Source organism: Pseudorca crassidens, chromosome 16 (assembly GCF_039906515.1).
Source record: "Pseudorca crassidens isolate mPseCra1 chromosome 16, mPseCra1.hap1, whole genome shotgun sequence".
Lineage (NCBI taxonomy): Eukaryota > Metazoa > Chordata > Mammalia > Artiodactyla > Delphinidae > Pseudorca > Pseudorca crassidens.
Window position 1 is genome coordinate 75,234,049 of NC_090311.1, and position 13,936 is coordinate 75,247,984.

General features: G+C 38.8%; 1 protein-coding gene across 4 annotated transcripts in view; it reads right to left on the reverse strand.

Moving 5' to 3' along the window:
* The window catches only part of CHRM3 (cholinergic receptor muscarinic 3), a 516,440-nt gene that overhangs the window by 237,506 nt on the left and 264,998 nt on the right, over positions 1–13,936 (reverse strand). For 3 of the 4 annotated variants that reach the window (XM_067710997.1, XM_067710995.1, XM_067710996.1), the window contains exon 4: positions 8,366–8,468. The exons of the other annotated variant lie outside the window; for it this stretch is intronic. The gene's annotated coding sequence lies outside the window, so the exon portion shown is untranslated. The remainder of the gene's footprint in view (positions 1–8,365; positions 8,469–13,936) is intronic. 4 annotated transcript variants of the gene reach the window in all.

Genomic DNA, 13,936 nt, shown 5'->3' on the forward strand with positions numbered 1-13,936 from the left:
TTTCTTAATATCTTAAATTTTTTCTAAGTACTTATATTAATAAGCAGAGGAATTTGAATGACACTACATCTTTTTTTTTTTTTTTGCGGTACGCGGGCCTCTCACCGCCATGGCCTCTCCTGTTGCGGAGCACAGGCTCCGGACGCGCAGGCTCAGGGGCCATGGCTCATGGGCCCAGCCGCTCCGCGGCATGTGGGATCTTCCCAGACCGGGGCACGAACTTGTGTCCCCTGCATCGGCAGGCGGACTCTCAACCACTGCGCCACCAGGGAAGCCTGACACTACATCTTTTAAAGGTGTTAAAGTTTTAGGAGTCACCTTCTAAAACATTACATTTTTCTCTATTTGGACTTTTTTCCAACTATAAAAGGGTGAGCGTGTGAAAGCTCAAGTTAATGAAACTGACTGCTAATCTTTTTGGATGCTGGGGCAAATTAATTTATTGCATCATTTCCCTAGCTGCAAGGGAACGATAAATCAAGAGGGATTCATGGATCACTTAGCATTTATTCAATTCACAATAAAACATTTGTTTAGTGACTGTTTTGCACTGCCATTAAGCAATACTATGATGAATACGATGGGGGTGCCAGTCCTCAAGGAACTCAGTCTCAGGGGTAAACAATCAAGGAAATCAAGAAGTTGCAATACAGAGCCATAAGTGCTGGGTAACTATGAAGGGAGGGGTTGGGGAAAGAACGTGGTGAGCTTAACTCTGCCTGGGGAGAAGATGAGCAGGGCACGGGGAAAGATATCAGCATTCTGGTGAGATTTCATCTAGGTCTTGAAGATGAATACACATTTGTCAGGAAAGGGGGTTCAGGGTACTCCATGCAGAGTGATGAGTAGGTGCAAGCACAGTGTTTGTATAATTCCGAGGAAACAGTAAGACACCGGAATGTGGAGCATACGTAGGACGCATGGAAGAGAGTAGCTTATACGAGCTTGCATAGAAACTCAGTCGTGAAACCAACTGAGTTCCCCCCTCAGTTATGAAAACCAAACATGGTTCCAGACATTGCCCAATGTTCCCCTAGGGGACAAAATCACCCTGATTGAGAAGCACTGATTTAGAGGAAAAGGGTTTTGCATTAAGAGAGCAAAAGTTCCGGTTATCACAGTTTATCCTTCTTAGTAATTAGATAGGAATGACTCATGACATAATTTTTCTGTAACCCATTTTTCCTTGTTACGTGTAAAGTGAGGACATTACTTATCTCACAGAGCTACTCTGAAGACTAAATAAGAGATTCTGAAGTAAACATATGTGTTAGGGGACTCACACAGGGACTGGACCATGACAGTGCCTTGGAAATGTGAGACGGTCCAGCATATTAAAGGGGAAACTCAATTGTGTTAATTGTTTTGCACTGTACAGATAATCAGTTTAGATTAAAATGGTTTTTATTAGTTGAAAAAATGTCTCAGAAGGATAGCTCTCAGAACCACCATGGTGATATTTTGTTTACAACTCTGAGACAGGCTCTCAAATGTCTTTATCTTTTTTTTCTAAACAGGAAATAAAGGTACTGCGATCAGAAGTTAAGACTATGCTCAAAGTCAGTGGTAACTCACGGAAGACGAACATTAAGTTGAGATTTTGGCCACTCATTACTTGCTTCTATTTGCTACCATTGTTTCAAAACTGTGTGTAGTTTATAATGTGGTACTTGGAAATAAGCTATATGTTAATATATAATTAAGTAATTTACCAGGAGGAGAAGCTTTTTTAAATTAAAGACTCATCTTTTTTTATAGATCTATCTCTACTGGTTTTCCAAAATGAAAACAAGTCTTCAATCTTCTAAGGCCAGAATCCATGTGTAGGCATTCCCAACTCCCTTTTATCTTATAGAATGATGCTTGCAAAATATGATCCCCTTTTTTACTTTTTAAAATGATTAAATTGTGTGCCGTGCTTTTATGAGGATTAATCACAACAATTTTCATATTGCAAAGGATTTGATAGAAGATTTAAAATGGGGTAGATTTCAAGAGCAGGACAACGATATAAAGCTTGTGCCATGAATCCAACAAGTTGCTGTCCAGGAAAATAAGTAGCACTTTACTTCTCTTTGTTCAATGGTCTCAGTCAAAGAATATATAAAGACTTGTCTTTTTTTTCCCCCAAAAAAGCTCAAAGAGTAACAAATTAAAAATACACGTATCATACACTACCAGATGTAAAATAGATAGCTAGTGGGAAGCAGCTGCATAGCACAGGGAGATCAGCTCAGTGCTTTGTGACCACCTAGAGGGGTGGAATAGGGAGGGGGGGAGGGAGATGCAAGAGGGAGGGGATACGGGGGTATATGTATGCATATAGCTGATTCACTTTGTTATACAGCAGAAACTAACAAAACATTGTAAAGCAACTATGCTCCAATAAAGATGTTAAAAAAATACACATATCTAGTAGTAGCCAATATCATAAATAAAAAGTGTTAGGCAAACACGTAATTTTATGCCAAGAGAAATAAACTACAGAATTTAACTCAATAAAACTATCTCCACTTTTATGTGGACATAAGTCACATAATTTTGCAACTATACCTTCTACTTGTTTTCATAAAACATCATTTAAAATTTAGTGTTGTGGTAGAGAACAGAAAACAAAATCAAGACCTCTGAGCACAGTGAGGTTCAAAGGCTGATGGAATAAAATACACAAAATTCTGACTTCAATGGTTTTCTTTCAACCATCAGCTGAAGCATGACTACAAACATAAATAAAAAGGGGCTGATGGTAGACACACATGGTTCAGGACAGCTGTATCTCATTCCTACATCAGTAATCCTCAAATATTAGTCCAACGTTCCCACAGTGTCATAAGCACTCTTCGCCCCTCCATTCCTATCAGATGTGTAATTTCTGTTTTTACAGAATGAGTATTTTAATGTTACGCAAATATATCTTTTTCAGATAGCAGAATTGCCCAACAGAATTTTGCTTTAGACCCCACTAAACCCAGAGTCATGTCTGATAATCAACAGCAGCAACTGTTGGTCCCTAGGGTCTGCCTGTGACTGATGTTTATTTCTCAGTTGATTCTACAGTTTTATTTATATTTGTTCTGCCTTAATTTTCTATTTTGTTGATAATTATTAGGCTTTATTCTTTTTATAATCTATCCAAAATATTTTTTGGGGGGGTAAAAAAAGCAGAGTGCAGACATCAATACAAACAAGTGAACAGTAGAGAATGAAAATGTTTAAAGAAAAGAAATTAATAATATAAAGAGAAATACGTTTGAACATTAAGATGGCTAAGTTAAATATGGTAAAGTTCCCAATTGCAGAACACTTGTAATCAAAGTTATCATTGATCATATTATTAATATTCAGATAAAGTAAAATAATTTGTTTTAAATACCTCTTCAATATAGGAATATAACTTAGGGATCCTAAATATATGAAATTATTTATCCCTTAGTATCACTTGTGCTACTGTTGTGATACTAAGAATGCAATATAATTTCAAAGTGAAATTTCACATTCTTCTAAGAAAAATGATTTTATGTATGAAGGGCTTATATTACTGTTGGCTGATAAGATCATCACATCCATTTGGACCATCTACTCTTTTTCTAAAATGCAAAAGTGAAGCAATGTAAAGCATATGGGACTTTAATTGGCTTTGAGCTTTGCCAAGAAAAGTCAGAAATTTAATAGGTTAGTAGATGGAGGCATAAGAATGATTCAAGTACTTCCTAGAGAGTTTACTTGGGTAGCACTATTACCTGATCAGACAACATTAGACTCTGTTCAATTATTCACAAGTGCAGAAATGCTATAGTGTTTTACCTCTTAATGTCCCACAAGCCCCTAGCAAAGTTTTTAAAGATAAGGCACCTCAATCAGGAGTCTTTAGACTAGAATGTCCCCTTAACATGACAGGTTAAAAAAAAAAGATTTTAAAGATGAAAATATTGGTGAAGGAGAAGAGGGAAGTGAACAGCCATGCCTTAATGAAATCAGGATGAGCTGCTCACCAAAATATTAGATTTGCTGGACCTTTGACTTTGTCCAAATCCTTTAAAAATGATGCCCATCTCTCTGATTCCACAGAGCATACCAGATATAATATCTGATCTGATGAATTACCATTTTTATTGGTCATTATTTTATATATTTAGTTCATTGGCTAAGTCAGTTCCTAGCTGTGGTATAATTTCATCTGCTTGTGCCTAAGATTAAAATGCATTTGAATTATTCATCATTCATTTCACAAATATTTTCTGAAGTCTAATATTGTTCAAGCATGGAGGATCCCGGAAGAATGTATCTTTTGTTCCAAAATGTTCACTCTTAAAAGTCAACACAAAGTGCTAGAATAATGATGGGAATAAGAAAAAGTCTGATATAATAGTAAATATCTATGACAAATATGTATATTTTTGGAGCTGTTTGATGTATTACTATAACATAACACAGATCTTCACAATCAACTCAGCGTCTATATTGTTCCTGCCCTATAATAAATATAGGATACATTTATCTTTTATATTAGATTTGAAAAATTAATCGTAATTAATTTAGGGAACCTCTCTGATTAAAGGGAGTTAATGGCAAGTGAAAAAAATAGTAAAAAATGCAAAGTGAAGTATGCTTAACCCAAGGTTCATTTCAGACACTATTAATTTCCCTCTCAATAGCTGTTTCATGTGGTGGCAGTATGGTAAATTTTAGAGAGATTTTTAATCTTCCTCTGTCCAGATCCCAGGCACTCAGTGATACAAAGAATTTAGAAAAATGGATTTATCTTACTGGAAAAGCTTTGTCTATACTAATGTAGAACCCTAAAACATAATGGACATCCCTGCCTGAATCCTTTCAAAGAAATTCCTACATGAGAAGAATCTGTGGCCTTATTACAACTCTGTTCACCACAGAGAAGAATTATACGCAAGGCCAATCCAGCTTGATCCCCAAAGGAAATACAAAGGCATCTTGTCAATAAGCACTATCCTGTACTGTGTCTAGGGATGCTCAGTGTGTATGTGCTGTGCCTCTCTGTGTATTTTGTTCTCCATTTGTCCTCCAAAATAAATACTTAGGAGAGAGCTGAAAATATCAACTGTTTCCTTAAATGTAAGGATAACTCTGCCCAGACATATTATTTGGGTAAATTAGGTCCCCTAAGGTAAAGGAGATAGCTATTCCTCATGCATTAATTTAATACCTAGGTAACAGAGTTTTCAGCATCTTTATTGGTCTCCATTACCTGAACATCGGAGGCACATTTTTGTCTTAACACGGATACTTGAACTTTTTATAATGTCAACTGTGAAACACTGATGGTTTTATATTGAAGGAAAAAAATGTCACCAGTACGAAATAAAGTTGAGTATGTTGTACATAAGGAGTGCTGACATGGACCCAAGTTTCCACTCAGCTTCAAAGAAGTTTGCATTTACTAGGTTTTTTTTTTTGCCGTATGCGGGCCTCTCACTGTTGCAGCCTCTCCCGCTGCAGAGCACTGGCTCTGAACGCGCAGACTCAGTGGCCGTGGCTCACGGGCCCAGCCGCTCGGCGGCATGTGGGATCTTCCCAGACCGGGGCACGAACCCGCATGCCCTGCATTGGCAGGCGGACTCTCTCTCAACCACTGTGCCACCAGGGAAGCCCTACTGGTTTATTTTTAAACTCTAAATAAAATAACATCACAGTATGTCAGAAGGTGTCTTTGACGAAAACTTTCTGATGACACCTTATCTCCTTCCCTTCCAATGGGAAGCGCACCGTCTCCAGTTATGGGTGGTTGGAGTCTAAAGGAAAGACTTCAGTAACTACCTCTATGGTCTACACAGTCATTACACAGTCATTCTGAGAAAAAAAGTCTCCACTGCAGCTCAAATAAATAATCGGATTTACGTTTCTTGCTGGTGAAGAGGAGGAACTATATGTCAGACAGGCAAGAGATATGATCCCAGGTTTAACTACCAACCCCGACAAACACACATCCCTAATTCAGTTATTCTGCCTAAAAATTTACTAGTAGCAACTTATTTTGCTGGGTGAATCACGCAACTACGAAGGAGTGACATTTAATAAACTTTGGTAGCTGTGTTCGAACATTAATCTTATAATAATGTCACTGCCAAACTATAAAATCCCTTTGCTTCTCATAGACGTGTGACATCAGGACACTGGCTGGATGCCAATTGGTAGAAGTCGGCAATGCTTCTGGCCTAAGGGTCACTACCTGGAGGGGCAGGCAAGGGGAAGGTATCGTCATATTAGGCAACAGGCCCCATGTGGAAACGGAATAAAATTTCCTTGGTACCCTCGGTCACACCTTTTGTGCCCTTTCCCCCATTTGCTTCTGATACTTAATGTCTCAATGAATGACTTGATCCTTCAACAAAGGCTCAACTCAGATTCTTTATTCAACCCAGGCAGCAATGATCATCATCAGTTGATATCATTACTGCTATTATTATTGAAGAGCTTTAAGCCAGGCATTGACCAGATATGTTTCTATTTATAAACAATGACTCTGGCAGTTGGGTGAAGATGAGATCGAACAGGGACAAGAATAGAAATGAGAAGGTGATTTAGGGATGACAGTGGAAGACGGCTGAGACCAGAAAGTGGTGAATGTGACTTGGACTGGGGGCACGGCCTTTGACACAGAGACATGAAGATGTTAGGTCGGTGGTTCGGAACCTCAGCTGCACATCAGAATCATCTGAAGAGCCTTCTACAGTTCTGAAGCCCAGCTCCACCCTCAGAGCTACTGGCTTACTTTTCTGGGTGCAGCCTGAGCTCTCAGGAAATGACCTTTTCACAGTGAGGGCTGAGAACCACTGGGTCCCAGCAAGGCTTTGGAGGACTTGATGGATTAGACGTGGAGAGGTTAAGACGAGGGAGGTAATTTGTATGACAGCTACAAAATTGTGGCAGATGAGTAACTAGTTTACTTGTAGTGCAATTTCCAGAGGAGAAGAAGACTGGAAGCCCAGATTTGAATGTGAACTCTCCTGATGATTTCGATTTGGCAATTTTTTAAACACATGTGTATCAATTTTGTGTAGGCCAAAGAAAACTCACCAAAACTATAAAATAAACAACCTAAGATAGCCCTAACATTCAGGGGACCAGTCGCAACTTCTGCCTTAAATCAGGGAGGCTAAACTCTAATTATGGATCTCAGACTGTCACAGAATGCAGGAGTGAAATTCTCTGGAGACTCCTGGAAACACATCGATTAATTACTTGATACCTCATTAAGAATAAAGGTGACCTGGAGTATTTGGTGCACTGCAATTGTGAATTTATTTTCTCCCTCCTTCTCTCCCTCCTTCCCCCCTCCTCCTTTCTAAGGAAGCATAATTTGTTTTTCCAAGGTTATGGGTTAAGGAGCAGAGCTAGGTCTTATATCTTATTAAGTCTCAGGTCTGTGCTACTTCTCAAATGTGGTTTTCAGCAGACTTTTTTGGGGGGAGGGGGTGGGCAGGGGAGCTGTTATAAAGTTTTACTTTTGAAAATACAATTTATATACATCAGACGCTTTTCTAAATATAAACCAGAATTTCAACAAGTCTACCACATTCCCAACAATATTTTGAAAGTTGAATACAATAAAGCAATGAATCTTGTAATAAAGTATCTGTTAGTGATAAAATACCACACATACACACACACACACACACACACACACACACACACACACACACAGAGTACTCATCAAAGTAGTCTGAACTGAATTAAATCAGGAGCTCCAAGGCTTATATCTCATGAGAATCTAATTTCAGAATATTCCCTTCAAGAGTATTCATTAAACCATGAAACTTTCAAATACTGTATTTTTTTTGGTTTTATGTCATATTTATGTCATTATATACCAAGGGAGTACTTGTCACAAAACCTAAGAGGATCAAAGGATCATTAATTAATTCCCATTTAGTTCATAATTTGGTACTCAATTTTGTCCAAGACTGAACTAATTTTGGAAAAAAAAGTTTACATCCTTCTGTTAGACTTTTGAGCTACAGATACTATATTTATAAACATACCAGGGGATCTGTCATATTTCATATACTTGAGTTCCATAGGGTTGTATATTAAATCTTATTAGTTTCAGAACCATATGAGCATGGAATTTCCTTTCTCTACTGGCATGAATGTATTCTTAATTTGTATTAATCCCATAACAAAGGAAATGAAGGGTCTTGGGGAGTCTTGTAGGTCATACTATAAACACATACGCTAAGTAGAAAAGACAAAGGTCATCTCTGACACGTGAATTTTACTCTCCAGAACAAATTTCATCCTCAGTCAACAACAAGAAAAGCAGACATGGATATACACCCTTAGGTATGATTCAAAGAATGGGTAAGCAAACACTGAAGCTTTTATGTACCTGTTCCAGGTAGGATCATCAAACCAATCCAATGTATCAAGGACTGTGCTGTGTGCTGAACTCTCCTTGTAGAAAAAAACCAGATGCCATGTCACCACAAAAGCTGAAAACCAAACAAATAAAGAAGGAGTAAATAAATCTAAAACAAGATAAAAGAAGAAGTAGGATACTTGGATCACTTGATTGTGAAATGGCATTTTAATTAAATGATAGATTTCATAAATGGAGATTCATCCCAGACTTTCCCCAAATGGACTTCATCAAGGAAACCCTTTCATTCCACAATACCTGTTAGCATCCTGCTGCAGGAGTGATCCACTGCAGTTACTGGGGAAACGGTGAGCTGTGTACCCTATTTTTCCACGAGATGCCACATCTCGTAGACTCTGTCATATACGGTCACAAGTTCTCAGGTTGAAACTTCCAATAGCTGGAGTACTTTATATGCTTCCCCATTAAAATATGCACATGAGGCACATATATTTAAAACACATATAGAAAGCTAAGTGTTGAGTTTCCTTCACAAGTTTCATAGCAAATTAGCGAAGAACCACTCATCTGACTAGTACAATTTATTTCATGGCAACAAGTATTTGACATTCATCCATCATTTTGATCAATATTTACTGAGTGAATAACATGAACCAGATATTGGGTTGAGAAAATGAATAGGACTTGGTCCTGCCTTCAAAAAACCCAAGTCCACTCAAGTGGGCAAGGCCACGTTGGACCCTCATCAACCCTGAGCACTCAGTCATTGTGTTCCCAGTGCAGACAGGGTACAGGGGTGGCATCACTGAGCAGAGAGTCTTTAAGCTGAGCCTTGAATGTTGAGTAGAAGAGTGACAGGCAGACAAAGAGATATGCCGGCGAAGCAGGGGTGAGGGAGGAGAAGGGTGTTATTCAGGCAGCATGTTCAAACACAGGAAGCTGTGAGGGAGAACGGCATGTTCTGAAAGCTGCCTTATATCGGGCCTACAATAATGTGAGGGAACAGAACATGCACAAAGGAAATGGCAGAACATCCTTTTACAGATTTAAAGGGCTGTAAATCAGTCCACGGCACGGCGGTACAAACGAAAGCACCCACTCCAATAACTGTACAGAAGCTGAACCTATTCCCAAGCTCCTCTACACACGTCATCGCATCCTGGCTTCACAAAGTTGAGGGGTCTGCCCAAGACCTGAAGATAACTGGTGTAAGTTCATCTGTATCATTTTTCAGATTCTGCATCGATGGGATGTCATATGGGATTTGTCTCTCTCTAACTTACTTCACTTAGTATGATAATCTCTGGGTCCATCCATGTTGCTGCGAATGGCAGTATTTCATTCTTTTTTATGACTAATATACTTATTTACAAAACAGAAACGGACTCACAGACATAGGAAACAAACTTATGGTTACCAAAACGAAGGTGGGGGAGGGATAAATTGGGAATTTGGGACTAACAGATACACACTACCATATATAAAGTAGATAAACAAGGACCTGCCGTATGGCACAGGGAACTCTACTCAATATCTTGTAATAACCTACAATGGAAAAGAATCTGAAGTGACATACATATGTGTGTGTGTGTGTGTGTGTGTGTGTGTGTGTGTGTATATATAACTGAATCACTTTGCTCTACACCTGAATCATTGTAAATCACCTACATTTAATAAAAATAAAAAATTTAAAAGCTTCATACAATTGGAAAAAAAAAGTGATTCGTGTAGACCAGTCCAGTGCCCTCTCTGTGCAGGGAGCGGTGCATGTGGCATGTGGTATGGACGTTCCAGTCTCTGTCCTATTTCATGACGTGTGCTTTCCCGACTGTACTGCCGTGTGGACTCCGGGTACAACCAAACCACGGCCACCATCACCTTTCCTGTTTCCAATTTCAGGAAGTCAAGCGTGGGATAGAAAAATTGTGATTAATTCCACATGTTTTCACCTGGATTTTGATATCTTTAATAAAAGAGTTCTCCGTGTGGCCATACTGAAGGCAAGACTGGTCCAGCAACCGTGGAGAAACCGGTGATTCTGTCTACACCCAGCTCTGATCCTCAAACGCCCTCTGTGGACGTAACTGTTATATATGAGCCTCTCTCAGGCCTGGTGGTTCTCGCTTCTGACTTCACCAGCACTTTAATAACTTTGCTGATGTAGTGTATGGATAAAAGGGCTTTGAACTCTAGGCAGAGGTTGGAATTAGTGCATCTATTCAGAGAGGAACGGAGTCCAGCACTCATTCGTAACATGTAAAAATGGGGAGAGAAAGCATGGAGATGAGGGCAAAGCAGGTTTAGTAATGCAAAAATGAAGAAACCTTGTCTATGACACATAGCTTATATAAGAAAAACTCTAAAGGAGCCTGTGGCATTCTCCAAAGGATGAGAAATATAGTTGCTGAGGCTGGAAAGATTGTAGAGGATTTTTTCCCTTCCTCTTCTTCTCTCTCCTCCCACTTTTTCTCTTTTAAACTCCTGAAGTGAAACTGCTTAGAATACATCTTACTCAGTTCAATTTCTCATCATGAAGGTGAGAGACTGGAAAAATATTTCGGTAGCCCTGAAATCTCCTTGCCCTCATGAAAGAGGATAGAAGTTTTTATTTTCAATGCTTTTCCAGTTGAGAAACTGTATGCTTGTTACAGGCTTTCTGAGACCTTACAACATATTAGGAATTATTTTGGCTTTAAAGAAGCGTGATGGCTTAAAAAGGCAGCTTCTGCTACAGAGGCTCTCAAGATAGAAACCAATGCCAGGCAACAGATGAACAGTAATGCCTAGAATACAGACAGACACTGGATGTAAGACAGACAAAATCCAAATGACAGTATCATCCAGATATGCAACTTCCAGCAATGACCTTGTGTAACAGCTGCTTGACAAACCACACTTGTTACCACAGAAGTAAGCTTGTTCTTGACATGCAGCAGAGAGCAGATGAAGCAGAAGCATTATTTGAAACCAAAACATAGAAGCAAATAAACGAATCAAAAATACCTGTGAGCAACCTAATGGAAGAAAACTTGGATAAGTCATTTAAAAGAGAAACTGGACTACATACAACATTCTAAAATGAGTAATTTATGGAAAAAAATTATTTCGAATGTATTTCCCATTTGTTTGTATGAATACTTAGGAAATTCATGGGGTCCAACAGATTTGACCTCAGTGATTTGCTGTATAATCCAGCATTTGCTGGCACGATAGAAATTGGTTCTCTAGAGAAACCTGACAGGGCTTCCCTGGTGGCGCAGTGGTTGAGAGTCCGCCTGCCGATGCAGGGGACACGGGTTCGTGCCCCGGTCCGGGAAGATCCCACATGCCACGGAGTGGCTGGGCCCGTGGGCCATGGCCGCTGAGCCTGCGCGTCCGGAGCTTGTGCTCCGCAACGGGAGAGGCCACAACAGTGAGAGGCCCGCGTACCGCAAAAAAAAAAAAAAAAAAAAAAAAAAAAAAGAGAAACCTGACAACTAGCCCCTGTAAACTCTGGAATGAGAAATCGGGTTCTATGAAAATTTGTACCAAAAGAACCTGGATGCTTAATCCATGCAAGAAGAAGTCGGGGCAGGTGGATTGGTAGATGAGATGAGGGAGGTACAGGCAGAGGGAAGGAGAATTAATTATTTCCCTTATGGTACTAACACACCAGGCATTGATTTCTCATCTGATCATCTCAACAACCTTGTGAAGAAGGTATCATCGTCACTAGTTTACAAATGAATTATTATTTTTTTTGAGAGGCTAATTTACTTAATACACAACAAGAAGTGGCCTGAGCTGGGATTTGAAACTGTGTTTGCCTGATACTTAGGTGATTTTCCTAATTAAAACCACAGTAATCCTCAAACAGTAAGCAATATGTAAATTTAAAAATCTCAATAGCAATCAAACAAACCCAAAATTTAAAAAAGGACACAGATTGCATTAGTTACAATTATAAATAATAAAATGCAGATGGGACTATTGGGAAAACAATGGATAAACTCATATATTTTGGTGGTATTATGCATATGTAGAACCCACTGAATCACTGATCTCACACATACCTATATTTAGGGTCCTGAAATATATTCATATCTTTGGACCTACTAATCCCACTCACAAATTATCCCAAAGAAACAATTCAAAATTAGGAAAATGTTCATTGTAGCATTATTCATAATACTAGTGAATAACAGAAACTATTTGTGTATCCCACAGCAGGGCATCTAAGACAATGTTTGTATATTAACTCCACAGTATATTAAGTAGCCAGTAAAGTAATAACTAAGGCACAATATAGAGACGTAACCAGAATAAAGAAAATTGTGGTGCTAGGATAGAGTAGCTGTGAGTGCATTAAAAAATCTTAACCCCATTCTCATAATATATTTTAAAATTGTACTTATTTGAAATACCTACTGAATAAAAATGCAGACCCACAAACATGATATATATTTGGAACACGTGTTTACATGGTGAAATGGTCTCTAGCACATAAAATATTATTTTGTTACATCGTTAAGTATTTGATAGTGGAGGAAGGAGGTAGGAGATGAAAGAGATATACTTAGTATGATGCTGAGATTATATATATATACACATATTTTAACAGAATGGTGACAATCAATTTCTTATAATGACAGTCCACAGAAAACTTAGATTACAAAACCAAGAAGATCTGTTGACATAATTGCTAATGCATGTGATTTTAAATGAATCTATGATCAACAGTCTTTTCCACACTGTAACATAACTTTCACCTTCTTACATTCCCTCTATCCCATTTTCTAAAGGAAAAAAAAAAGCTAAAGAAAATTGGCTGAGCCTCAGAATCTCCCATTTCTTCATTTTCTTAAGACATCACCCATCTCCCAAACAGGGTCTCCTCCATCCCTGGGAAGCCATTTAGTCTTCCCAGGGCAGGGAGAAGGTGCATTTGAAGAGACAATAGCTAACTCACAGCTACTGGCTTCTGTCCCACGTAAGAACAAGGGTGAACTAGCAAGTGTTCGTCATTTGTCTCAGATGGTATCTATTCATCTCTCTCTAGTCGGGATCTCATTCCTGGTTTTAGGCAGTAAATTTCTAGGATTTGCTGCTCCAAAATATCTCCTACCCTCTAGAAGTGAGATTAAGGTGGAAAAACTACATTGCCTAGCTCCTGGCTCAACAGCTCTCAGAAAGCAAAGGAACATCCATCCTAAGTCTGTAAATCTCACAAATCATTAGAAATTCACAAACCGAGCTGATCTCCCTGTGCTATGAGGCTGCTTCCCACTAGCTATCTACCTTACGTTTGGTAGTTGCTTTGTGACCTCCTGGAGGGGTGGGATAGGGAGGGTGGGAGGGAGGAAGCCGCAAGAGGGAAGAGATATGGGAACATATGTATGTGTATAACTGATTCTCTTTGTTATAAAGCAGAAACTAACACACCATTGTGAAGCAATTATACCCCAATAAAGATGTAAAAAAATAAAAAATAAAAAAAATAAAAAGAAATTCACAAACCACATCCCCTGCCTCTCCCCCGGCAGTTGTTTATACATTTACATATAAAGAGAAATGCAAAATTAAATGTAATTCAAGTACTGC